This window comes from Rhipicephalus microplus, chromosome 3, assembly GCF_043290135.1.
Source record: "Rhipicephalus microplus isolate Deutch F79 chromosome 3, USDA_Rmic, whole genome shotgun sequence".
Lineage (NCBI taxonomy): Eukaryota > Metazoa > Arthropoda > Arachnida > Ixodida > Ixodidae > Rhipicephalus > Rhipicephalus microplus.
This window is the reverse complement of record NC_134702.1, coordinates 201,616,491-201,643,294: the sequence shown is the minus strand read 5'-3', so window position 1 is coordinate 201,643,294 and position 26,804 is coordinate 201,616,491. Positions and strand designations below refer to the sequence as shown.

Below are 26,804 nucleotides of genomic sequence, written 5' to 3'. Positions count from 1 at the left end.
AACCACCATCGCTCAGTTGTAACTGTGTTTTTTCGCCTCTTTTTGTGCATTTGCGCGAGTCTTCCGAGCCGTGAAGGATTAAAAAAGACAGGGAAGAAGCGCGTTACTTAAGCTTGATTACATTTTAATGTAGCGCCCGTAATGCACGCCCGTTGCCTCCACACTGCGTGGCTTATATGCATTCCATTTCGCGTCCGGTATGAAGCAACCGGAGGTGAGGAAAATTCCTCGAATTCCTGAGATACATTACGCGAGGAGGAGCAAAATATAGAGTCACACACCTTTGGCAAGCTGTGGAGGTTTCATATTTCACATTTCTCCGCGTGCGAAAATGGTCGGAGGAAACACGGGGGGCGGAAGTACATGTATTTATAAATATCTTATTGCTCTCGTCAGATGACTAGGGAGGGTGCGGACAAAAAAATGCGATACTAGAGAACGTCTATCCCCCGAGGAAGGAATGCGCCGATCGAATTCAGAATTGTGCTGAAAAAGAAAAGACTCACACAACTTTCGTCTTTTCTTTTTAAATATTGTTCGTTTCATCAACTATGTAGTAGTCTGGAATAAGTGGTTTGGGCCTAAGGCAAAAAAAAAAAAAGACTCTGACCAAAAGAACTTTAAAACAACAAGGTTGGCGTCTTGTTTTTATCTTTGACCATGGTCATTCCCGACCAGACTAGTTTTCGTTGAACTCCTCATTTCAAGTGCTTTAGGCATAGCCTACGCATCTCGAGCACTTGTCGCAAAATCTACAAAGGCGACATACGTAGGTAGCCAACGTTATCTTGCCTTTGCAGTTCGCAAAGATCAACCAATTAAGATCCCGTATGAATAAGGGCGAGTGCCTTGCATAAAGGTGAAATGTATGCTGCCTCCGCTCAGGACACGCATCACCCGCACGGAAGCGGGTCTCAAGAGCGCGCGATTCAGCGGTGCGCGAGCAACACTCACGTCTCGGGTGCACGCACAACGATTCAAGCAACAAGAGAAACAACGGGCGCGCTCAAAGACAAAGGGTGCGTGGCTCTCGGGCGGTGAACTTCCACGTGAAGAATACAGAAGGTAGGTCGCTGCTACTGCGTACGTGAGTGCGCGGCTGCGTGTGCATGGCTCCCAATTTCTGTCTGTACGTCTGTCTGTCTGTCTGTACGTACGTCTCTACGTACGTCTGTACGTACGGCTGTCTGTGTCTGTACGTACGTCTGTACGTACGTCTGTACGTACGGCTGTCTGTCTGTCTGTACGTACGTCTGTCTGTACGTACGTCTGTCTGTCTCTCGGTACTTACGTCTGTACGTACGTACGTCTGTCTGTCTGTCTGTACGTACGTCTGTCTGTCTGTACGTACGTCTGTCTGTACGTACGCCTGTCTGTCCGTCTGTACTTACGTCTGTCTGTCCGTCTGTCTGTCTGTCTGTACGTACGTCTGTCTGTCTGTACGTACGTCTCTCTCTCTGTACGTACGTCTGTCTGTACGTACGTCTGTCTGTCTGTCTGTACGTACGTCAGTCTGTCTGTACGTACGCCTGTACATACGTCTGTCTGTGTCTGTACGTACGCCTGTACATACGTCTGTCTGTGTCTGTACGTACGTCTGTCTGTCTGTCTGTCTGTACGTACGTCTGTCTGTCTGTGCGTACGTCTGTCTGTACGTACGTCTGTCTGCACGTACGTCTGTCTGTCTGTCTGCACGTACGTCTGTCTGTGTCTGTACGTACGTCTGTCTGTCTGTACGTACGTCTGTACGTACGGCTGTCTGTCTGTCTGTACGTACGTCTGTACATACGTCTGTCTGTGTCTGTACGTACGTCTCTCTGTCTGTTTGTACGTACGTCTGTCTGTCTGTCTGTACTTACGTCTGTCTGTACGTACGTCTGTCTGTCTGTACTTACGTCTGTCTGTACGTACGTCTGTCTGTCTGTCTGTCTGTCTGTCTGTACGTACGTCTGTACGTACGGCTGTGTCTGTCTGTACGTACGTCTGTACGTAAGGCTGTCTGTCTGTACGTACGTCTGTCTGCACGTACGTCTGTCTGTACGTACGTCTGTCTGTACGTACGTCTGTCTGTACGTACGTCTGTCTGTCTCTGTGTACTTACGTCTGTCTGTACGTACGTCTGTCTGTCTGTACGTACGTCTGTCTGTACGTACGCCTGTACATACGTCTGTCTGTGTCTGTACGTACGTCTGTCTGTCTGTCGGTCTGTCTTTGTCAGTCAGTCTGTCTGTTTGTCTTTGTCAGTCAGTCTTTTTGTCTGTCTTTGACAGTCAGTCTGTTTATCTGTTTGTCTTTGTCATTCTATCTTTTTGTCTGTCTGTCTGCTTTGTGTGTAAGTGTGCTCGTCTGTCCGCGTTTGTGCGTGCGTGTGTTATCTGTGCCTGTCTATGTGTATGTCTGTCCGTGCGAGTGTATGAGCGTGTCTGCGCGTGTACAGAAGGCGAGGACCTCAGGTGAGGGAATTAAACACGCGCGCCCCAGACAAGAGGCCATGCGGAGGACGCACCGGCTGCTGCTCGACAGAGCAAGACGAGTCCCACACACACAAAAAAGTCGGCAACGTTCAATCAGTTCCGGCAGGAGCGGTTCTCAGCGTGGCCCACTGGCGCAGCTAGGCCATTCCTTCGTGCGCGCTTTGGGAGATTCGGCAGCGGCACTGCACGCTATGAATGCAAGGGAGAGGGAGAGAAAACATGCAAGCAGCGGGATTACTGCCGAAGCATGCACTCGCTTGGCCTACTTCTAGAATCGTCGTGGAACGCAGAAAATTGGAGCAAAAATTCTGATATCGCGAGAATCGGGCTAGCGTTGTGTTCCTCTCTTCTCCTCATATTTTCCCCGTTTTTTATTTTTATTTTCAATGTGCCTACTATGAAACAGCCTGTGGTAAACAAAGCAAGCGAACCAAATATTCTTGCTAGTTAGGCGAAATTATATATAGGCGCAACCTCTGGGTACGATATCAACCCCACTTAACCTTAACTATGCAAGAACGTTCGGGTAGTTTTTCGCGTAAATGCGATGGTGTAGTATATTATTGTCAGGCAGGTGAAGTTGCTGGCCGTGTTGAAAGAGCGGCGCTGAGCGAAGCGTTCCGTGCTAGTTGTATTGGAGATAAGTCCCTTGTGTATTATTTATTTAAGTGGGCTACAGCGTGACATATCAGAAGGCAGTGTTGCTTCGCGTGTGTGACAGAAAAATGAGTTTTCTCTTACATTTTTGGCCTTTTCGTTAAATTTGATGATTCAGTTAACTGAAGAACCCACTGTTCTAAAATCAGACGAGAAGACGAGATACACATGTTTGGCGATTTCTATACTGACAGCTTCAGAATACTGATCAGTTGCAAGTACACATTATAAAACAACGGGTTGAAATAGCAGGATATTCAGCCAGTGAAGGCACAGGAACTAGCAAAACACTACTGGTAAATTGAAAGACTTTGCCTTGGCGGGGTAATGCCGATTCAGCATGAACGCACAAACCCCTCTCAATATAGTGATTTTGGTTGTGGACAACGCACACTGCATGCATTGCGTCCACGCAGAAAGTGGCAACTATCTGCGTGCGAACTGCGTGCGAACTGCATGCGCTAGAGGTATTTGAGCTCTAAGGCTCTCAAACTCAACTCGGCTAGTGGACTGCACTCACGAAACGAGTGCTAGCTACCGTGAAGACCTTTCCCACACCTGCCGAAGTTTTGAAGGGGATTACGCTCAGGTTGAACTACAGGCTGGCTGAAACCTGAAGCAGATTCTAGGAGTCTTGTCCTACGCATGGTACCCGGATGGGATGTAGCACGAAATTACTTGTATTTTTCATTTGCATAAGTAGATGCACAAGCACACACGCAAAAGGGGGGGGGGAGCAAGGTGGCAACTGCCCCCTCGAGGAACACAGCGCCCGTCTACAATTTCAGGAGGGGGCAAAAGGAAAGGAAGAAGGAGGAGAGATAGAGACAGAAGTAAACAATAAAAAAGACGAAAACTTGGACCAGCATGAATAAACACAAAAAAACGTGTATAAACAGGTGCTTCAGATCAGTCACGTCTCTGTAGATGAAGAATATATTCATTATTATTATTATTATTATTATTATTATTATTATTATTATTATTATTATTATTATTACTATTATTATTATTATTATTATTATTATTTAGTTGGCAAGTAATATCCATGTCAGTCTGCATGCTTTATACCCCCGCTCTAAACACTTCATCTCTGGCCCCTTGGCCAATTTGACTTCTCAGTTTGACCGTACGCCAGACATACGGACGGAAGTGACTGTCTGTCAGGTGCGAAGTATCTTATGGTCGATATCAATCCGGGGAGCGGCGTGATCCCACTTCGACTGCGCCTGCACGCGCCCTCCCAATTCTCTGCTGCACTCCTTCCTGTGCCGCTTTGCAACGCTGACGCAGGCAGTGTCCTCTAACGAGTTTCTTGATTGAAAGAAAAAAAAAAACGACTGCTCACGCTTCACAACTGTTCACTAGTCATGCCACATATATAAGCACTGAATCTTGACCTCCAAGGTAGCGCCGGTGGGAGATTTCTCCTGTGCGCGGTTAAACAGCGAAAATTCGCAGCGTAAGCGTCAACTAAAAGCGGACTGCGGGTCCTCGTGTCCTATCTGAGTCTTCCGTCTCTGCCCATCGGTAATTAGCAGCGATTGCCACGTTCCAGGAAGAAACACCGGTTCGTCACTGCGTGCTCTGCGCTTTCCCAGGCTTCTCTTTCGCGCAACGTGCGGCAGCGTCAACACCACCGCCAGTCTAAACGTTATAATGTCTGCTGCTTCGCATCTGCACTTGGTTCGCTTCAGCTTGAAATGGTGTATTTTTTTCTTTGGCGACTTCTCGTGTACAGACCTACTAACATATTGGTGAAACACGAGTACGAATGCACGTTTTGTACCCAACTTGCCAATTTTGACATTGTTGAATGACTTGGGCTAAGCATGACAGATCTTTAAGACCATGACGTGACGGTAATTACAAAATTGGCAAAGATTGGAGTTTTTGAATAAGATAGCGAGAGGAAACATATTCCAAAGCAAAATGCCACTAAGATGATTATTAAAAAAAAGACAACAAAAAGCTGACGCGCTAAAGATAAGATATATCTTGGGCCGACACAAACTGTGCGAACGGCTTCCGATAGCAATAAATATTGTAGCCCTGCGTCATCGAACACCGACGCAGGGTGTACGGGAATGAGATGTCCCAGCCGATTTCGACCGGTTTTCCCCGGAGGGATCGGGCTGCTGCACAGCCACTGAGTGGACGTACCGCCTCTGCAACTATTTCGATCAAATACCCTACTGTCCTACAATGCGACTAACCACGTGGGCCGCCTTTCGTTTTTTTTAGATGGAATACCGATACCGCCTTCGAAGTATCGTCAATCCCGCATTTTTTTTTCAAACTAGATTGCAGCTGCCAAACTATCGACTGCATCAGGGCATAATAATAATAATAATAATAATAATAATAATAATAATAATAATAATAATAATAATAATAATAATAATCTACGGAAATATAGACCAAGTGCACAGACATCGTTGGCCCCGTGCACTTCGCTTCCACCAAATCGCCGCTGCAGGGATCGGAACTTTGACCTTCGTGTCAGCAGCTGATCAGCATAACCACTACTCTACCGCGGTACACGAAAGAAAAAAAGGTTGGCTACTAATCAATAGGTTAATATATACCACCTTCTTGTCGTAAACTGCCTTTCAGATATCTTTGGGCACATATATGTTCCCGGGAGATGACCAGCGTTTTTTTTTTTTTTTTCTTGCACGACGCCGTAATAGTGTGCTTCCAGTGACCGTTTCAGTTCAGCCTTCGCGGTGGACCGATCACTTATGGGTATTCAGAATGGTGCCGCAAATGGTATTGGTAATGGTTAACGAACCTGAATAAATAATATGCAAGATGCACGTCACGCTCGACGTACACAAACGCCATGAAGAAGGTACGGCTCTGACAGTGATGATGACACCGACCATTCACGTTCTCCTTGAACGTGATGAAATAAACCCATTTTTAATTTAAGACTATATGGATTCCTTTGATTTGCAGCATCGTTCGAATGCAGACCAGGGTCACGACGTAGACGATTGACTCCGCAAAGGCGAGTTCTTTAGAGAAAACGAAAGGCACCCACCTGTATGTGACCTAGAAGGCGCACTAATGGCACATCCGGCGGCGATGATGTTACGCGATATTTGCGACGCATAGGTTACGCGAACTCTTGCCAGTGCGTCTTCTCGCGTCCTGGTGGCCTCCCACGCTGAATACATATACTCGCCGCGTTTAAAGCAAGCACTTGTTCAGGGACGGGCGCACGAGCCTGATCAAACTGAATTCGAACGACGAAGGCGAGCGGATACAACGAGACGAAGGCGAGCGGACACAAGCGCGGCGATTACCGAACTGTTAGCTCTACATCCTCGCCACTAAGATTTCTTCATCTTTTTCACTCGCCTCGCTCACACCGGATATGCTCCGACGCACCGTTCAGTGACTCCCAGACGTCCAACTTCAAGTATACGAGGCTCGTGTAATATAGCATCAACGCTCAGCGATAGCAGTGCCAGAGACGGAAGAAGCCGCCGCATCAGCGGCGGGCTCCGTATTTTTACTGTACGGGTCCGGACGATGCAGTTGCTTTTTTACACCCGTCCGGTGGGCACATGCGAACGCGGCACAAAACGGTAGAGGGCTTCCCGTCTGGCACCGAACAGTGGCGGCGGAGGGCGCTAACTGGACCGCTAACGCCAACGGATGCGCGAGGGAGAGAGAGAGCAAATGATAGAACAAAGCTGTAGTAGCTCGGAGAGGTGGCGCGTATATTTAGACCCCGGAGCGGGCTTTGCAGGCTTCTATACACTGCACACTGAGTACACAGAGAACCGCACCACCGTCCTTTCGAGAAGGTTCCCCAATATCGAGTTGGGAAACACTCAAAAAGCGTGAGGCATGAGTGCCACAAAACATTAAATTGCGGTCTCGTTTGTGAAGTCAGGGTAAGTTTGCAAAGGGTTTTTTTCTGCCTGAGGCGTACACGTTGCTCGTCGTTCTAATCAGAGCGCGGGACAGCACTACTTCCTGAGAACGAGCTTTTTTTTTTTACTGCTATATACTTCCAGGCACGATATTCAATGCGGAGATCTGTCGGGCATGCACCACTTTCGGCGCGTGGGGATGACTACCGCTCACGTCGAGCTTGTCGTGACGCCGTTAGGCCAAAGGCTACAAAGCGTCGCTGCAAGTGACCAACAGAGCGTAGATGGTGCGAACCAAAGGTCGGCGAAAATTGCGGAGCTCACACAGACACTCACGAAATGTATTTTGCGTTTAGTACTCGCACGGACTCAGTCAAGCTCAGCAAAACATTCCCGAGACGGGCTCTCTCCGACTCCCTCTCATAAAAATATTTTTTCAAACGGACTCACTCGGACTCAAAGGCACGGCTCAATCTGAATAGGTAAATCGAAGGCAGCCGAATCACGAGTCCGTTAGTCCAGAACTAGCTTTATCGACTATGGTCTCAATGGTCTTTAACACCGATATCCCCCGAAATCGGTGTACCTTTTGGTGCTTTTTGATGTAGTACCTTTGAATATGAGTTATGAGTGGTTGCAAAGTAGCATTTTTTATTGAAAGAGATGACAAAATAAGAAGTATTTATCAAGGCATTCCCAATAAGAGTAGGTGACGGAGGAATTCAAGGCACCCTACTAACGTAATTCACGGTTGTGATCAATAAATATTGAAATGTTTTAACGATACTAGATGGGAATATGTGTCAATAGACGTAAGTATAATGTGAATCCAGGTAAGGTTCACCATAATGCTGAATTTTAATAAATAGGAGTGGCATACATCATGCCTACATAATATATTTGTCCTTGTCAAGTTTACCTTCGATTATCAACTAGTTCGCACTACCTTCTTACAGAACACACGCATATTTTCTCTCTCACTCAGTCCCTCACTCACTCACTCATTGTGCCTGATAAAGCGACGCTTAAAAGTCATAAATACGTAAAAGGTCCGTCAGTAACGCTTACGGCCAACAAAGGCGTTCAACATCAGCTAGAATGAAATTTCGGGCGGGCCGTGAGAAAAAAAAAATCACAACATATCCACGGAGTGAATGATGATGAGTGGGGCGAAGCCTCGAAGTGTTTTACCGGCGAACCATGAATCATTCGCTGGCCGCATCCATCCATCCGTCCGTCTGCCTGTCTGTCCACATGTCTTGTCTGTTTCTCTGTCCGTGCGTCCGTCCGTCTGTTTGTTTGTCCGCCCGTGCGTCCATATCGCATATTTTCATAACATATTCATGATGTACAAGTACCGCCATCCAGAGGACATTCCAAGGACTAAAACGAGGGGTAGCTACTGCATACAGGAGACGCACGACCGACGCCTTATGAAGCTTTGCCGCTAAAGAGATACAGCGGACGTGGAACATGCTCCAAGCAAAGTTTCCTATACTCGATATGTGACTGATCGCACAACGCAAAGGCGTGTCGCATTATAAGAATTCGTGGAACGCCTCCGCTAGCCCTTGCTGGAATAAGGGATGGAATAGCGCAATGTGTTGTCCTCTCTCTGATGTCCCTGTCTCTTAGCTCTCGATATGTCGTCAAAAAATGGAATAAGGGACGCGTGACAGGCAACGCTTTACTGGTTTACTACTAAAAATGGTCAGACAAGTACCAGACCTCCAGGTCTTACACACGTGCAGCTATTTTATAACCAATTTCGCAAAAGCGAACCTTCACTATTACGTTGATTGATACATATAAGGGGTTTAACGTCCCAGCACCACCGTTTAATTGTAAGAGACGCCGTAGTGAAGTCTCCGGAAATTTTGACCACCTGGGGTTCTTTAACGTGCACCCAAACCTGAGCGCACGGGCCTACAACATTTCCGCCTCCATCGGAAATGCAGCCGCCGCAGCCGGGATTCGATCCCGCGACCTGCGGATCAGCAGCCGAGTACCTCAGCCACTAGACCACCGCGGCGAGGCCCTTCACTATTACGTATACAAGAAATTAGACATTAGCTATGCTGTTTCTTCTTCTTGTTCTTGTTCTTCTTGTTGTTCTTGTTCTTGTTCGTTGTTCGTTGTTGTTGTTGTTGTTGTTCGTTGTTGTTGTTGTTGTTGTTGTTGTTGTTGTTTTCATATCTCATCGCACGCCAGCCAACCTTGACACACGTGTTTGACAACCGCGCAGCATCTTTTCCACGCAACTCTTTCGCAGCCCATTCTAGGAAGACGTTTTCACGCCCGTTTGTGACACGACGTGACGCAAACGCACTGCGTATACTGGCACGTCTCTTGAAAGCGCGCTTTCTGCCTTCTCCGCGACGCCGCGAGAAACAAAGCGGCGCGCCCCGCGCTGCGACCAACACTTTCTCTGCGAGCTAAACGTTTAGCGCGAACCAACAAAGCATTCACACGCAGTCATCGCGAGAAGTTACGGCTGCGTCAAAAAAGAGCCTGACACGCTTGAACGCTTTTCACGTTGCGCGTGCAACGGTATACACGCGCGACTACGCACGACGTACCAGTGCGCCACGAAGGTGATGCGACCGCAGCGACGCCTGCAACGCAAGAGGTTGCGGCCACAGGGTTTCCTAAAATTAACTAGAGGGGACACTGGAGCGGCGATCGTTCAGCGACCATGGCTGTGTTCCAATTCTTAGCACGTAGACAGTCTACGTAGACTGCTTAGAAGACAGCATCGAACCCATGCTGTCCGAGAGTTGGAACCCGTCAGGACGGCTTTTACGCGATGATGCGCCACCTCGCGTCGAAAAGAGAAAGCCATAATAAACAAGCGTAACAGTTGTATTTTCTGGCTTATTTCAAACTGAAATCTTAAGAAATTAAACGTTACTCACAATGAGCGCCTGGAGAAGCGTCTGCTTGTGTGCAGACGACCATTCCGGCGAGATTCAATCTATCTGAGCGATTCGTTGAACCGCCATCTTGTTTAGACAGCAAAGTAGCCTGCATCATATTTGTCTACGATGCGGTCTTCTCGGAGCTGTCTATGTTGCCGGCTACGTGAGAACTGGAATGAGACTTAAGATGGCCGCCGTCTATTAGCTGTCTATTAGCCGTCTACGGTGAATATTGGAACACACCCAATGTATAGTAATTAAGGGTAGTGCATGGATTTGCATAATATGCGTACTTGCTAGCCTCGTATCACACTTGTGGCTTCGTTTATTGCTGTGTTTCGGTTTTCTTTTGAAGCAAATAACGAACACTTATGAACTTCGTGGCCAGGTTTGAATTGGTGAGCTTACAAAATTCAAGTGGTGAAGTGAACTGATGAACTATTGCTGATCGTTGTTACGTGACAAACAGCCTCAAGCCATGCGAAGCCAAAAGGAACGTAATGTACGAAGATCAAGAAACTCCGTGTACTACCCTTTATTCCCATGCTCACTAAAGCGCCATGCGTTGCAGCTCCCATAGCCACTAGCACCCGAATTCTTTCTAGTGTATTTGCTGAAAACTCTATAGGTTTACCCACTGAAACACTACAACAGCTACAATGAGTCTAGAATACTATAACAGCGGTATCAAACACGGGACATCGGATCTACCGCTATAGCATCCAGAAACGCACATGACTGTCTTCGTCCCGTTTCCTTTATTTTGTTAAAAGCTATGTTTATGAGCCACATGACGTGTCTGGCCTTGAGTGTTAATATTTTTTCAGTGATGTTTCTCATGCGGACAATAGGTCTTAAAACACAGTCACGTAACGAGAACGCTGTCTCACAATCAGCTTCCAGGTTTCAGTGATTTCGAAGGCCAGTACTACCAAAACTTGACGTCAAATATGCTGTTCAAAAATGGCTCACATGTGAGACATGGGGAAAGACCTTTCAAATGTCAACTTGGCTAAACCTTGGTTGAACCCCCCCCCCCCATCTTCTGTGCTAATTCTAAATGACGTAGCGTATCACGGTAGGAACAGAGAAAAAGGACACACACAGTATAGCGCTGAGCGTGTGAGTGTCCTTCTCTGGTCCTGTCCTGATGCGCCCCGCCATTAGGAATAATAAATCCTAACTAAACCGGACGCGTGTTAACGTCGGTTCCAACTTTTTTTTCCCTGTCCTAGACCTTGCGGGAAGCTGAACTTGATTACTGCTGCCCGCTAGCTGAAGTGAGCTCGAGACCGACGGTCTATAGAAGAACACTATCCAGCCAGGCTGCAAAGGTTTCTACCGGTACCAGATACTTTCAAAGCCTTGAATGATTCTATCCAATAGTCCCACCTCACACGAGACAGGAGGCACGCGCATAAGTGATTCCCCCTCCCCCCCTTCATTCATACAGCAGCGTCAGGTCATCACTCGCAGAGCTTCCGTTTCAACTCGGCCCGCGCCCAAGACTATCACCGAGTTGCGCTATTCAAAGAGTGCATGCGTTATAACAGCTGCGACCCGCCGGTGACACTTTGACACAGTTGAGACCCTCGACGAAATGAGAGCTCGTTCATGCCTCGACGGGGAGAGAGCAGAGGCTGATGTAGAGCGAGATCGGAAGAGTCAGGCTTGTGAATTGTGGCCGCCGTGCAAGTGCGCGCCATGCCGTGCCTGTCGACCCAGTGACAGATATAGCAGAGTTTTCAACGCACGAGCAGTGAACTATATACTTTACTACACACCTAATTTTACACACATTTCTTTACACACCTAATTTGTGAACTACATAATTCTACACTGAATTTTATTATGTTTGTCTCATAAAATCTATCATATCTATTTTATAATGTGCTATCAATGTGAAATCATCCTAAACTACGAGATGCGGAACAAACTGTGAAACAGTCTGTCCGGCGTCTTCTAATTTAACCTGATTTCACATTGATAGCACAAAATGCTGCATTTCGATCCTCAGGGTACGCGTGGTTAATGTTTTCTTCAATTCTGTCCTAATAACAACTGTCGGGGTTTCATGTCTCAAAACCACAATGTGATTGAGACACCGTAGAGTCGGGCTCCGGAAATGTAGACCACGTGGCGTACGATCCCTCAAGCATTTTCACCATAAGCCCCGCCGCGGTGGTCTAGCGGCTAAGGTACTCGCTACTGACCCGCAGGTCGCGGGTTCGAATCCCGGCTGCGGCGGCTGCATTTCTGATGGAGGCGGAAATGTTGTAGGCTCGTGTGCTCAGATTTGGGTGCACGTTAAAGAACCCCAGGTGGTCTAAATTTCCGGAGCCCTCCACTACCGCGTCTCTCATAATCATACGATAGTTTTGGGACGTTAAACTCTACATATCAATTATCATTTTCGCCATAATGCAGCCGCCGCAGCTTCGGGTGTGTGCTATTTCATTTCGCTGAAGCTTTAACTCTGTACGAAATGGTGGTACGCCTCGGTGGAACAGTGGCTATATGCGGCACTCGGCTGCTCACGTTTGATCCCGGTCGCATTTCGATGGAGACGAAATGACAGAAGCCCGTGCACCATAAATTACTAAACATTTCTACCTGGGGAGGAGAGAGTTTGCACCCCCTCAGAGTAGACTAAACAGAGCACAAGCGGTCACACTTAGACAATTACAGACACAGTCTCACCGGCACAGGCAAAAGAATGGTACGTTATAAAAGGTGTGGATGTTGTTTGCAAGGCATGCAAGAAAGAAGTATGCACGCTTGAGCATATGCTCTGGGAATGTGGGTCGCTTGGCCGTGGCATTTCTCGGGAACGGTTTACTGGGATGATAAAGTCCAGTCCTGGCTGTCCAGTACGCCCATGACAGGGCTAGGAAGCTTGACCTTACAGCGTGGGATTAGCCATGCAGGTGGCTACATCCTGTACAGGACGTATAAATAAAGTTATTTCCATCCATCCATCCATCCAACCCGTGCACCGTGTGATGTCAGTGCACGTTAAACACCAGATGGTCAAAATTTTCCGAGCCCGCCACTACGGTGTCTCATGATCATATCGTGGTTTGGAGACGCAAAACCCCAGATACTATTGTACGAAACGGTGCGCGTTTTTTTGTACCCATTTTCACTGAGCGACACATTACGCATATTTCTTTAATTGGATGTTTCATTTCGGTGAAGCTTTGATACTCTACACAACGTTTTTTTTTCTTTCCCTCACGTTTGTTAGCCCTCTTACTAAAGGTCTCTCAGAGGCGGGCAGTACAATCGATATTTACTAAATAAATTAAAACTGCAATTGAAGCGCGCTTCGCTTAATGAGAGAGTGAGCGATGCCATGAATCGGTGAATAAGCAGGTCAAACAATGAGGTGGAATGCAAGAACAAGTGATCGCAGCCGCGAGCGAGTCCAATTTATCCCTGCAGCGACTAGAACCATGATGGTAAAAACAAAATTGCACGGAAGACCAGCTAGACGGTGACTGCCTCGCCGGCTCGATATGAAGCCTACGCGATTGTTTGCGGAAGGGATGTGCGTCTCGAAAGGAAAATTATTTATCGATTTCCATTGCAAGGAAAGCTCCGTTTTTGCAGAGCCAGCATATGGTTCGTCTGATAGATCCTGGCGAGGAACAGTAGCACCAGTCAATTTTAGTTTCTTCTTCCTCTCTCCACCTCTTTCTCAACATCATAACTGTTGACCCAATCCAATCTCATCCTCGCAGTGTTAATTTTATTTATTTATTTATTTGTTTGTTTTATTTTCCTTGAAGTGTTCGTGGTACAGTCACCTGATTCCTGTTACGTGAGCCGAAAAGCTGTTTTTCAGCCCTCTTCTACTTAATCTTCCTCGCCCCACCGCGGTGGTCTAGTGGCTAAGGTACTCGGCTGTTGACCCGCGGGTCGCGGGATCAAATCCCGGCTGCGGCGGCTGCATTTCCGATGGAAGCGGAAATGTCGTAGGCCCGTGTGCTCAGATTTGGGTGCACGTTAAAGAACCCCAGGTGGTCGAATTTTCCGGAGCCCTCCACTACGGCGTCTCTCATAATCATATGGTGGTTTTGGGACGTTAAACCCCACATATCATCAATACGTCCTCTTCCTGAGCTGCACAAAAAATTACAGTTTCCCACTACAAGGAACCATGCGTAGATGCGAAGCAGCGGGCTCTAACGCTTACACTGGCGGTGGCGACGTTGACGCTGGCGCTCATCGCGGCGTTGCGCAGGAGAAAAAACCTGGGGAGGTGCAAAGCACGCAATGATGAAGCAGTGTTTCCTACTTGAACATGCCAATCGCTTTGCTAATGGGCAATTAGAGACAGAAGACACCGATTGGACACAGATACCTTCAGTCCACTTTTAGTTAACGCGCACGCTGCGAATTCTCATTGTTCAAAAACGCGGATGAGAAATCTTCCACCTGCAGTATACTTTGGAGTTCAAGATTCAGTGGCCAGTGAACGGTTGTGTAGCACGAGCAGTCGGTTTTTTTCTTTTTTTTTTCAATCAAGAAACTCGCTAGCAGGCGCCGCCTGCGTCGGCGTTGTGAGGCGAGAGGAAGGGAGCGTAGAAGAGAGAAATGGTACGCGCTTGCGCACTGGTGCGTGTAAACACCGCGGGGAGGGATGCCTAAAAAAGAAAGAGGGCGAGCGTAGGAGGTGAGAGAGGGGGTGGGCGCATGCGCAGTGGAGCGCGGACGCCACCGGATCAAGCTCTCTCATAAGATGCTTCGCCTCTAAAAATGTTAGTTTCGCCACGAGGGCGAAGCGATGGTTGCGATAGCAACATATTCAAATGTTTTACAAAGCAAGGCTAGCACGTTTAGGAGCAATAATATTTGTGGTAAACATGCGCTTGCTAAGTAACCAAGTTTCCTGCCGCGCGGCCACAGTAGATCACCACAACAAGGCCCGTGCGCAGTGACGGCGTTGGTGAGATGTGCCTCCCGTGGGCAGCGCATGCTGGTGCTAATCGTGTGTTCAACCTAAAGTGATACTGGACGTTTCAAGAGAAATAGATTAGAAGCTTTTGGCTTGTTAGTATACTTCTTTGCGTTAACGTGTTACCGGATACCGGTTCGCGTTTACCGTCTTACAGGAATGCATGTTAGTCAACGTTTTGGCTCCCCACACGTAAACGTTTATCTACATTTAGTTCGCCCTGGTTGGTCAGTGGCTAGGGTGCTTAGCTGCCGACTTGAAGGTCACGTGTTTGATCCCGACCACGGCGTTCACATTTCGATAGAGGCTCGTGTACTGTGCGATGCCAGTGCAAGTTAGAGAACATCAGATGGGCATAATTTCTGGAGCCTTTCGCTACAACTCTCATCATCATATCGTGGTTTTGGGACAAAGATAGAGAGAGAGAGATAAAGATGCAAAGAAATCGGGACAAAAACCCCACTAAACGTACACATTTATGTTCCAGCAAACGATAGGTCGCGATGCTAACTATGTTCAAACTATACTGTAATTAAATGGAATTGAATCGCGGCTCCGGCAAAATCATGAGAAGTTTTCTATAGCGCAATGCACTCGTATGCGCAAAAGGGTGAAGAAATGCAAAGTCACCGCAACGATGGTGTCGACATCTTGTGAAACTTAGTGCAACCGCAGTCATGAGCACGTTGGCTTACGCGTAATATTTTTGAGGTGGAAATGTTCGAAAAGGTAACTCATTCATTTATAACGCAGCTGCGCAGTTTTAACGCCAGACGTACAATGTACGATGTTTGTGCAGTAAAGATTTTGTGATTGCCTGGTTAATTTAGGCCCTGCTAGATGGCGCCACCTATTCATCTTGCGAAGGGCTCGCACATTTACGGCTTCTAGGTTCTAGGCCATTGTAGCTTTGGTAATCCGGCTGAAAGAATGTAATCACTATTGACACTCGCACTTGGGTTAATTTTGACTCGAAGGCTAGTGTCTCCGCCATACGGATATCGCTAGTTCCTATGAACGAAGGTGGATTTGCGAGATAGGGCCGCGAATGTAAAGCCTATGAGGCGGGCTGTTTACGTTAGGTAAAGACAAGCGCATGCGCAGATTCTATCCAGTAACACGCTAACGTAAAGAAGTATACGTACAGGCTGAAAGCCCCTATTAAGACATCTGCGTTCTAGTGGTGCCAAACAGGGAGGAAGCGCGGAGCCGGGCTGCCTTGTTTAGCTCTTCAATGTTCTGTCATGTCTCCGTCTCTTTTCTGAAATTTTTTTGTTTCTCTTTATTTCTATATCTTCCTCTTTTTTCGCTTTTTCAATCTTTCTTTGTCGCTCTTCGCTTTCTCTCTCTCTCTTTCTCCATTGCTGCGTTCCTCTTCACTTTTTTCTCTGCCTCTGTCTCTCATTCTTTCTTTGTTTTTAATTGCGATTTCTCCCTTTTTATTTGTGTACGCTTTGCCCCATCCCTTCTTTCCCTCTTGCTTTTCATTCCCACCCCCTTTGCTGTAGTGTACTAGAGAAGGATCTATACAATGTTCTACTGGCGTGTCTCAATAGCCGAGTCGTTACGAACCTCACCTTCGGAGTACCGCCTCGCCAAGAAATTATCTCCCTGGTTTCTTTCTTTTTTTAAGGCTAAGCTCTTGGGGCCCGTGTCATGTTCCCTGCATATCCGTGATATAATCTATATGGTAGCGCAGACAACGGACACGGACGAGAGAAGGCACATTGAAGACAACTGTCTTGTCCTTAGTCGGCGCTACCATGTATTATCATGCTACCATACCAACAAGCCCAAATCGCCACTCTCGTTGACTGGATATCCATATTCATTTGGATAGCCATATGAATGGATATCTATGTCCATATGGGAACAAATACAGATATTCATATCAACAACATAGGCGCATTGTGATTAATAAACAACTTTGTACAAGTACAACTTGGTACACGTGTTGGCACGTCTTTGCATGATCGAGTTGGCAATGTACGGGGGTTAATGATCTCCTGGAGCTTCGCCCATTCGTCATCATTAACTTTGTGGATATGCTGCGATCTTTTTTTTTCTGTCTTTCTGTATCTCACCAATTAAAGTTATCGCTGCCCACACCGGAACTAATAAATGCGTGTCTTCTGAGAGCGAAGCTGAAGAAAAAGAAGAAGAAGAGAGTGCATGCCGGTCCATGATGACGATAGTTTTCTGTCTGCGGTTAGAGGCGCACCACCACAAGCTCAACAGTTCCTGCGTAGAATATAAGGCGTAACATATTTTCAGTAGCTCTACTATATATTCATTTAAACTGCTAAAGTACTTTGCGAGAAGGTCTGGTTTCCTGCGCCGCGTTTATAAAACGTTGTGTGCTCAAAGTTGTTTTGTTTTTTCTTCAACAGCAGGGAACCAGATGCACGAGATGTTATTCGATAATCGTGCAATTTCGCAGTGAATCGTTCTGGTTTCGGCGATCTCAGTCGCCCTAAACGGCGTAGCCTCGGGCCGCGCGTGGTGCAAGCCGATACCACGGGCTAATGGGGCATGAACGAATTCAATATAAGCCCGAGGCTACAGTGGTACGGGCAATCAGGTGAAAGGGCGACGGCGCGCAATTATAGAACCGGAGTCATACTCGGGTTACGGGCTGTAGGCTATAAAGCGTTGGCGACCGCTACGCCGTCAACAGCCTCGCTTAAAATGGGTCACAGCTGTCGCCTCATTTATAGCAAAACGCTGTCTCAGCGTGCATACAGTTTCGTATAAACATACTAGAGGAAACTCCGGCACTAGTCTATGGGAGCTACCATAGAAGCTACAGCGCACGCCACTTTAGCGAGCGTTGGAATTACGGGTAGTACAGAGATTTGCCTAATCTTTGCACTTTACGTTCCCTATGACATCACATGGCTTGAAGTTATTATGTCACAAAACAACAATCAGCAATAGTTTATCGGTTGCGCTTTGCTCCCTTAACCTTTTAGGTTCACCACTTAGAATCCGGTCACGACGTTCAAAACGGCTCATTTGATTCAAAACTAAAACCGAAACACTGCATTAAACGAAGCCACAACTGTGTTAACAGCCCGTAAGCACAAATATTAAGCAAATCTATGTACTACCATCTCGTGGTCGCTGAACGATCGCAGCGCCAGAATTAATTTTAGTAAACTATGTCTGTGGGTGAACGACGCTACGCATCCAGACGCCAGAAGCTCTCTCCCTACGTCTGGCCCTCTCTCTCAACGCGTTTAAAGACCTACACAGTGGCTCGGAAACGCGTTGACCCCGTTTACGACGCGTTGCGATATTTGCAGTGCTCATACTTCGTTCCAGTGCGCAGGCCACGTGTCGCACAAACTATCGAAGTATCAAAGATAGAAATATCAGAGAAACGGGTTGGGTGCGTGATTGGAGACGAAACAGTATCCGCTGTGTCCAACGCCAGCACTAAGTATAGCTCTGCTACGAGACAATTTTCCGTTCAGCTTTCGGGTGGCTAAATGGAAGCTGTCGCATGTACGCGGCCGAAGAGCACTCCTGGTGTAGGTCTCCTAAAAATGGTTCTGCGGTCTCAATTGCATCTTATTGATGATAATTACAAATATCTGAGGCTTTACGCGTCCAAACCATGGTCTTTTGTCCCGGAGTCGCGACGTTGATGAAAAGAGCAGACTGGGTCGAATATTAAACTGTTTATTAGATTCGAAGCAACTCTTTGACTAGCTTGTGTAGCGCTGTCTCTCCGTGCGTCCGTACAAACGCTCAGCAACACACTCCCCTCCCCGCAAGTGTTGGAGCGGTGCCAACTTGGTCACACCAAAGCTGCACGTTGACGTTACGTTCCCCTCGCAGTGCGAACTGACGTCACTCTCTTCCTTGCCTGCCGTGCGCTCGCCGCAGCGCCGCAGCTGCAGCGTTGTCCGTTTGGGCCATTCCAGGACATCACAGGAGGGCAGTAAGGGCCATCCTGGGGCTCCCCAGGTACTCCCCCGTGGCAGCGGCCCTGGCCGAGACTGGAGAGTGGCCCCTGTCCCTGCACATGCTCCAGCGTGCTCTGGGGCACGTAGACCGCCTACACCGTGCTGCCAACGGCAGAACCCTCCTGGAGCGACTTCGCAGCCAGCCGAGGTCACGGATGGGTAATCTATGCACTCTACCAGCAGATAGTCCCGGACCCGCCGGTCCCAGTGGCCCCTCCACCACCCCACCACCAGCCAGCCGCCTGAGGTCCACCTGTACCTGGACGGGGTAACCAAGCGCCGAACACCTGCTGCAGCACTGCAACAGGCCGCCGTCTCCAAGCTCCAGCAGCAACTGGCAGGGCGGCTCCAGGTCTTCACTGACGGATCCGTCATGTCAGACGGTTCAGCGGCGGCCGCCTGCGTCATCCCATCCCGGGCCATCAGCAGGCAGTGCCGACTACCCTTCCCGGCGAGCTCGACGGCTGCGGAGCTGGCAGGGCTACACCTGGTGGCGGACCTGCTGGCCGAGGACGTTCCGGCTCAACCGGTAGCAGTCCTGTGTGACAGCAAGGCAGCCCTGCAGACGCTGGCCAACTATTGCCGTGCCGGGCTGACGGGGAGTCTCCTGGCAACCAAGTACCGGGTCTTAGCAGCAGCCGGGACGTCCGTCTCCTTCCACTGGCTGCCCTCTCACGAGGGCATAGCTGGCAACGAGGAGGCGGACACGCTGGCCAAGGCAGCACACCAGCTGGGAACCCCCATTACCCAAGCCGTGGCGGTGAGAGACTACACGCAGGCCCGTATCAAGAAGCTCCTCGCCTCGGTCCCCCCGGATCAGAGGGTGGCCAATGGGCGGGGACTCAGGCGTCTTCCTGAGGCAGGTCGCACAAGGAGAGAACAAGCCAACTTGCTGCGGCTGCGGACCGGATGCGTGTGGAACGCGGCCCGCCGCTACCTCAAGGGATGCTGCACCTCCCCAGCCTGCAGCCGCTGCGGCGACCCCGAGACTCTCGAGCACCTCCTCTGTGCCTGCCCTGCCTTAGCCCAGGAACGCTCGAGGGTCACCACAGCCTACCAGAGACATGGCCTTCCTGCCACCACCCTGGAGCACCTACTGTTTCCCTCTCATCCCCATCTACCAGCGCTCCGGAGCCTGATGGAGTTCCCGGACGAGACGGGAATCGTGGCCTACTGCTGATTACGGGCCCCTCGCCACCCCTACCCTTGCTTCTGGACTGCTGCTCGTGTTGATGACGACCGTGCCATTGCTCACTTAATCTTTTCTCTTCTTTCCACTTTTCTCCCTTTTCCCTTCCCCGCAGGCACTGCGCCGTGCTCCCAACCGGTTGCAAAAATTAGGTGCCTTTTCTCATCTTCTAACCACTACCACCACCACCTTTCCACGCGCTACTCGCACAGCCACAATGCATGTGCCGGGACACCAGCCAAACCCAAGCGCGGGGCAGGAGGGGGATGAGCGAATCGGCGACACTGTTTAATCCTCCACTTGAGTACGGCAGGGGTCCACACACGTGCGTTGCGGCTGTGCGAGTAGCGCGAGGAAAGGCCCTTCTCCCGCAACACCTGCCGCTACCGCCACTCACTACCGCGACCACTGCTCGCTACACCGCCGACTCGTCGGTTCACGCGCATTAAACCCGACGCGAGCAGACATGCTTGATGTGCACTCGCTGCAGTGCGTGTTGGTGGAACAGCAACTACCCACCACGATAATTGACTGATTGATATGTGGGGTTTAACGTCCCAAAACCACGATTTGATTATGAGAGACGCCGTAGTGGAGGGCTCCGGAAGTTTCGACCACCTGGGGTTCTTTTAACGTGCACCCAAATCTGAGCACACGGGCCTACAACATTTCCGCCTCCATCGGAAATGCAGCCGCCGCAGCCGGGATTCGAACCCGCGACCTGCAGGTCAGCAGCCGAGTACCTTAGCCACTAGACCACCACGGCGGGGCAATAAGAAGATTACAAACACTTGTATAAATCTGCACACTCCCTACTTAATCTATACCATACGGCTTACAGAGACACATGTCCATGGTGTGGAGCCACCCCAACACTCTTTCGCATCATGTGGGAGGGTGCAGCACACACCAATGAGCTCGATACTAATGGCGCATGGGACGAAAGGAAGGCGCTGCTGCTAGCTTAGCCCCACCCTGGCGGATCAGCTGCGACTGATCAACGGAGCTGAACGGATGGCTATAGGGGCACCACCGTGCGGGACAGACTACGCTCTTCGCCTTGTATATTTCCTACAGGGCACTGAAGTGCTAGCCAGCCTGGTTTATGTATATAATAAAGTTTTGTACTACAACAACAACAAATGCTGCTACTGCACATAACGTGGTTTTGAGACCTCCGTGACCGGATGTGCCTTTGACCAAGCTACGATGTCATGCAATGGCGTCATGTGACGCGCATGGCGCCAACTAACGTCAAGAACTCTGGCGTAATCAAGCGATTGTTCCTTGCGTTCCTCGGTTTGACATTACCGGTGGGGGACGCCGACGTGGGAAGCCATTCTATTTTCGTGTATCATGAGGAAAGAGACTCCTAGATTTGCCCATGCAAAATTAATGTCATGGAATTAGTGCCCATACCCATTAGTAAACAAACGCCCACATTCGCATTTTCCCGCGACGTGTTCACTGCAGAGCGGCGCAGTTCTTGCACTGACTTCCTTAATTTGGCTGCAACTGCACCGCATTCAAATATCTCAACAATACGTGAGCAACGCAAACAACGAAGCAACTGACAACGGCTATTAACACGGGCGCTATCGTTCGGCGATTCCAAGGAAGAGGGTAATAGTTAAACTTGTTTCGCGTATGCACGAATGCATTCAAGATCAACGAATGGCTATTTTGACAGTTTGCACGGACTGCGTTCCGTGTACAAAGCATGGTCCGAAGGAATCGAAACCATGTCACGGCGCCGAAGAAACAAGCCACGATTGTTGAATTCGGATAACGCGAATTAATTAGTGGCGATTGTTCCAGAGAAGCGCAAGCGATATATGTAGAGGTACGCCGAAAACTCCCACTGTAGAAATGCATGCGCCAGCGGCGATAACTTGAAGCGCTAATACGTACATCGCGCCATCCCGTACAAAGGAATGGGAAAGACGGATCCCGCAGTCGTATATTACGACCGGCTGTTTCGAGGCACTGCGCCGTTCTCTGTACCAGGCTGGAGGAATTATTCGGCCTTCTTTATTCTTCTAACCACTACCACCACCATTTCGCTCTCCGAATCGCTACTAAGCTCAGAGAGCCCTTCACAGTTCCAATCGCGATTAGCGCTCCCAATGCTCGCCTTTTCGGCGCTGTCATTACTGTTTTCTTTTATATTGTTACACGCCGCGTTTACTATTTTTAGCTGAGTCAGAACGAGGGCCTCGATTCGGAGATACCACTTCGCGATATAGAAAAAAAAAACGTGCCGCCTCGTTTTTACGTTTCACATTTCGTTAGTCGCTCGTTATTTCTTAATCGAGCCGCTGCAGCACGCTGATTGCGAACGCCAGAACGATCAGCGGCGAATGTACACGGCGCGCAGGGAATTTCTTGTAAACCAAACGAGGCTGTCTGCTACGAGGTAACGCTGGACGAGCTTCCTTTTAGCTAGCTGAAGGAAGTGTCCGAGCATCTGAGGTTATACATGTTTTCACACCAAGAATGCAGCACTTCATGTCAGCAACTATGCGCAGTACAGTCAAGTCTGCGGGCTCCGTGTATATAAGCAAACGATGGAGCCACGAGAATAAAAATCACAGTCCTCATACTCTGTACGGATGCGTAATAATACTCGTTGGGATTTAACGTCGCAAAACCGCAATATAATTACCAGAGACGTCGTAGTCGAGAGCCCCAGAAACTTCGACCATGTGGTGTTCGTCAAAATGCACCTAAATTTATAGGTACACGGGCCTCGAGCATGTTCGTCTCACTAAAACGTGCGTCCACCCCGCCCGGGCTTCGCTTTCGTGAACTGCGGGTCAGCCGTCGTGCACCATGACCAATATACCACGGTGACGGGATACCCTGTGGAGACGGTGAGAGCGGCGAATCTGAAAAGGACGGTGCCGCTGTTACCACTCGGTTTGTCACGGAGCCATGCATGCCGCTCTGTGAAGTTGTATGGCCATCGAAGCTGAGTAGCGCATGGCACGTACGCTAGAGGCGACACTCAATTTGGACGAAATGTACAGAAGGCCACATCATTTTTTTTTTTCTTGAAATGTACACCAAGTCCCCTTTGAATGCCGCATATGTTTCCGTGAAGTTTTCCACTTGATAAGCAAGCGTCTCTTTTGCCGCGACGTGCGTCGTCTTGTCCGGCTTGCGGTATACGCACTTATCGTTTTCGTGCAAGATATTTTTGCAGATTTAGCCAAGTGTCCGCAGAGCTGCTGTGGACGCTCAACTAAATCTGTCTATTCAAGAGGATCGCTAGTGAATCGCATACAGATCCGGCAAGTCACTAGAATCTATATTCAAGCTTCACGTCACGTTATTGCAAATGCTATACTAGGTGTGCAAACGCTAAAAATGACTTAATATCACAAAAAAGGATCTTAAATATAAGCATTTCATGAGCTTCATTCTTGCTCCCAACGGTTTCTGTGTAAGGGGGATTTGCATGGCGGAGTAATGTCACGTTTTCATAATTGGCGTCAGCTTACCTTGATGCTGTTATAATCGAAGTTCTCGCATGCTACAGAACTAACAATCAAGTAACAATCGCGGAATAATCCCTTAAAAAGCGCGCCACTTTCGTGAAGATGCCCAAACGAAGCGGAAATTTAGTGTAGGCCTTAAGGCCGCGTTCACACTGAGCATTACGGCCGCCGAAAGTGCTCCGAATCCGGTTCGGCGTCGGCGAGTTCCGCCGAAAGGGCCCTCTCCGCGCCGATCGCTCTCGGACCGATTTTTGCGGCGTATGCCGCCGAATCGGTCACCGCGGACCAATAGGAGCGCTACTCAAGGAATTTTGAAAAATGGCGGCCAAGCCCTACTCACTTGTTATGCCGCAGTGCACGTAACTGAATGTTGAAACCAATGGGAGTTTAAACTACTCTGTGCCTACTTCGCGTCCGCATTTCGCGGAAGAGGTGACCGAGCTTGCTGTTGGCGTGACCGAGCTTGTTGCGGTCTTGCAGAGCAAAACGAACCCGCCAACGCCGCTGGCGTCGGTGGTTTTTTCTGCTCTTCGTGCATTACAAGACAGCCACTTGCCAGCAAAGTAAGCCGCACTGTCTTTTCTTGCTTCCTGCGTACGATAATCATCGAAGTATACGCCACCACATAGCGTAGTGGCGTTTGCGAGCCGCGACAACAACCGGGTGACAGCGCATCCATCCCGCGTTCGCCCCGTAGCAGATGGCATATTCGGCGGCGCGGGGCGCGTCCAGTGTGAACGACGCTGCTTTTCGGCGGCAGGGGAATTTCGGACGCTGTAGGAAGCGGATGTTTCAGTGTGAACTAGGCGTAACTCGAATACAAAGCGGAGTTGAAAAAAAAACACATCGGTTGGTTGGTATGTGGGGTTTAACGTCCCAAAACCACTATATGATTATATGAGAGACGCCGTAGTGGAGGGCTCCGGAAATTTAGACCACCTGGGGTTCTTTAACGTGCACCCAAATCTGAGCACACGGGCCTACAACATTTCCGCCTCCATAAAAAAAATCCCTTTAACCACTTTGTACAGCAAAAATATGCTTAACTATGCAATTAAGCGCGCATTTACTTCTCATTGTCTTCGCAGTAGTCGACAGTCGGTTGAGTAAATGTTTGCCAATGCACCACTAGCGATAGCTCTGGTTCCCCAAAAATATCTTTGACTTCTACACTCAACTGCTCAATGTTATTGACAAACGAGCCGTTGGTAAGGCTATCACTAAAATAACATATATTTATTGGAAAAATAAAAATAGCCCCCCCCCCCTCTGACGAAAAACGAAGGGTCAATCTGCTTATGGTAAGTGTAACTGGCTACTCTTGCTATAAAGGCTTCCGTATTAAGCTTGATATATTAAATGTAAACATTTTGACAGAATTATGTGAGGATGGGACCCTGAGGATGGGACCAAGCCGGTCTCGAAACATCGGGTTTTCTCCAATATTGTGGCCATGGAGGTAATTGAACTTCCTTAAGCTTAATGTTTTGTATCGGGTATACCTTTGTAATATAGTTTTCTTATAAATATATTTGTGCAACTTTATACTTAGTTGTTAGTCCCAGTTCTCAGCCATAAAACCATTGTTCTTTAGATGAACCCAACATATCTTCCGAAAACCCAGCTGACCTCCAATTTGACACTTAATTCACATTCACTCAGAGAGACTCGCGGTATTTCTGGTTCTGGTTGCAACACGTCCTCAATGGGAGCAACTGTAGACTAAACAACGAGAAGTCACACGCAGCATGACTCACATTCATCGAGGCGTGTCGTCGGTCGCAGAGAACATTTCGCCGAGAAACGCGAGCGATATCTGTTTCGGAAATCTTCATTAAAATTCTGTTTCAGACAAAGTAAATGACGGCTTTGAAGTTTTTTATTAGAAGTTTTTCAAATGATGAGGATGAGACTCAGTCGTTACGCCAGTATTTGTTTGTTGCTGCGCGGCTAACGACAGATACCGCGGACGAAATAGTTACCCTTCTTTTTTCTACTTTTTGTTATCTATCTAAACGTAGACGCCTCGGCAAAGCTGGCACAGCGTTAAAGTGTAGACAAGCAGTCCCTGTCCTAAAAGATGTTTACTTCGAGCAAACCTCCGTACCCTGCACGTGTTCATTCTTATTGTCTTAAATTTTTTTTTCAAAGCATCAGTACCCTAGAGCGAGGAGAAACAAAGAACAGAAAAAAAAGACATTAGAAGAGGCACGACAAGCTTTTTCGCGCACCGTCCAAGGCTCGCCCGTTTCTTTTGGGCGTAGGCCATACAAACACATTAAAGCGTTAAATCGTTTTCTCAAATATCTCGAACCACGTCAATGTCCCACAGAGAAGAGAATGGACGGGTGGAGGGGAGTCGTCGAGCTTGAAAGAAACGGTCATTTGAATTTGTGTATCTTTTGCGTCCGCTGCTTCGATTCTGTAGACGCTGTTCGGAGTTTTTCTCTTTTCGCACCTGTTTTTTCCTTCCTTGTGCGCGAGAGTTCGCGGCCGCATGCAACGCCGTTAGGCACAGAGCACGTATGCGGAGTAGAATGCGTTGACGCCCGAGAAATGAGGCGCATACCGATCCCGTCGCGCCCTTGGCCGACATGCCGTCTCTGTGCCCTCACTCATTCACTCACTCACGTCTAGTCTCTGCCTACCCCTTCCCCTTCCCTTCCTGTGCACGGCAATCTGTAATTTCTCCTTTTGAAAAAAAAGAGAGATAAACTTATTTTTATTTTGACTAGGTTCTTTGTGCTTTAGTCGAAAAAAAAATGAGGGCCGACCCTAAAACTTCACCTTTATGAGTTGAACGCGATAGTGATATCCCGGTACTAGTGCGTACTTCAAACACGAATCACCGTATCGACGACTGAAGAAAACAGCGTAGTTGGTGCTCATCTCCTCCTCACACTCACAGCGCTCCTCCTCCCGCTCATTTACCTTTCCGAACCCTTGCTGCACCATTATATATAAGCCTGTGCATTGCTTTAACCTCTCCCTTCATTCCCGCCTCATCCTCCCTTTCCCGCAACTTTGCTATACTATACTACTTGTACGTATAGCACTATACACAACAAGGTCATGCTTTACCTACTCCCATCCTGCCTTCCAGTCTCATCCCGCCTTGCTTCGCTTTACCACCTGCTGCCTTGTTATACATGGATATGCCGTGCAAGGGGCTGCTTAGTCCACACTTTTTTCCCCACCCCTTGCTACACTATACTGCGCATGCTTATAGTATGGATGGTTTATGCTCT

The 26,804-nt window shown here is 48.5% G+C and overlaps 1 protein-coding gene across 2 annotated transcripts in view; it reads right to left on the bottom strand.

Moving 5' to 3' along the window:
- The window catches only part of LOC119170039 (uncharacterized), a 310,797-nt gene that overhangs the window by 97,425 nt on the left and 186,568 nt on the right, over nucleotides 1-26,804 (bottom strand). The window lies entirely within an intron of this gene.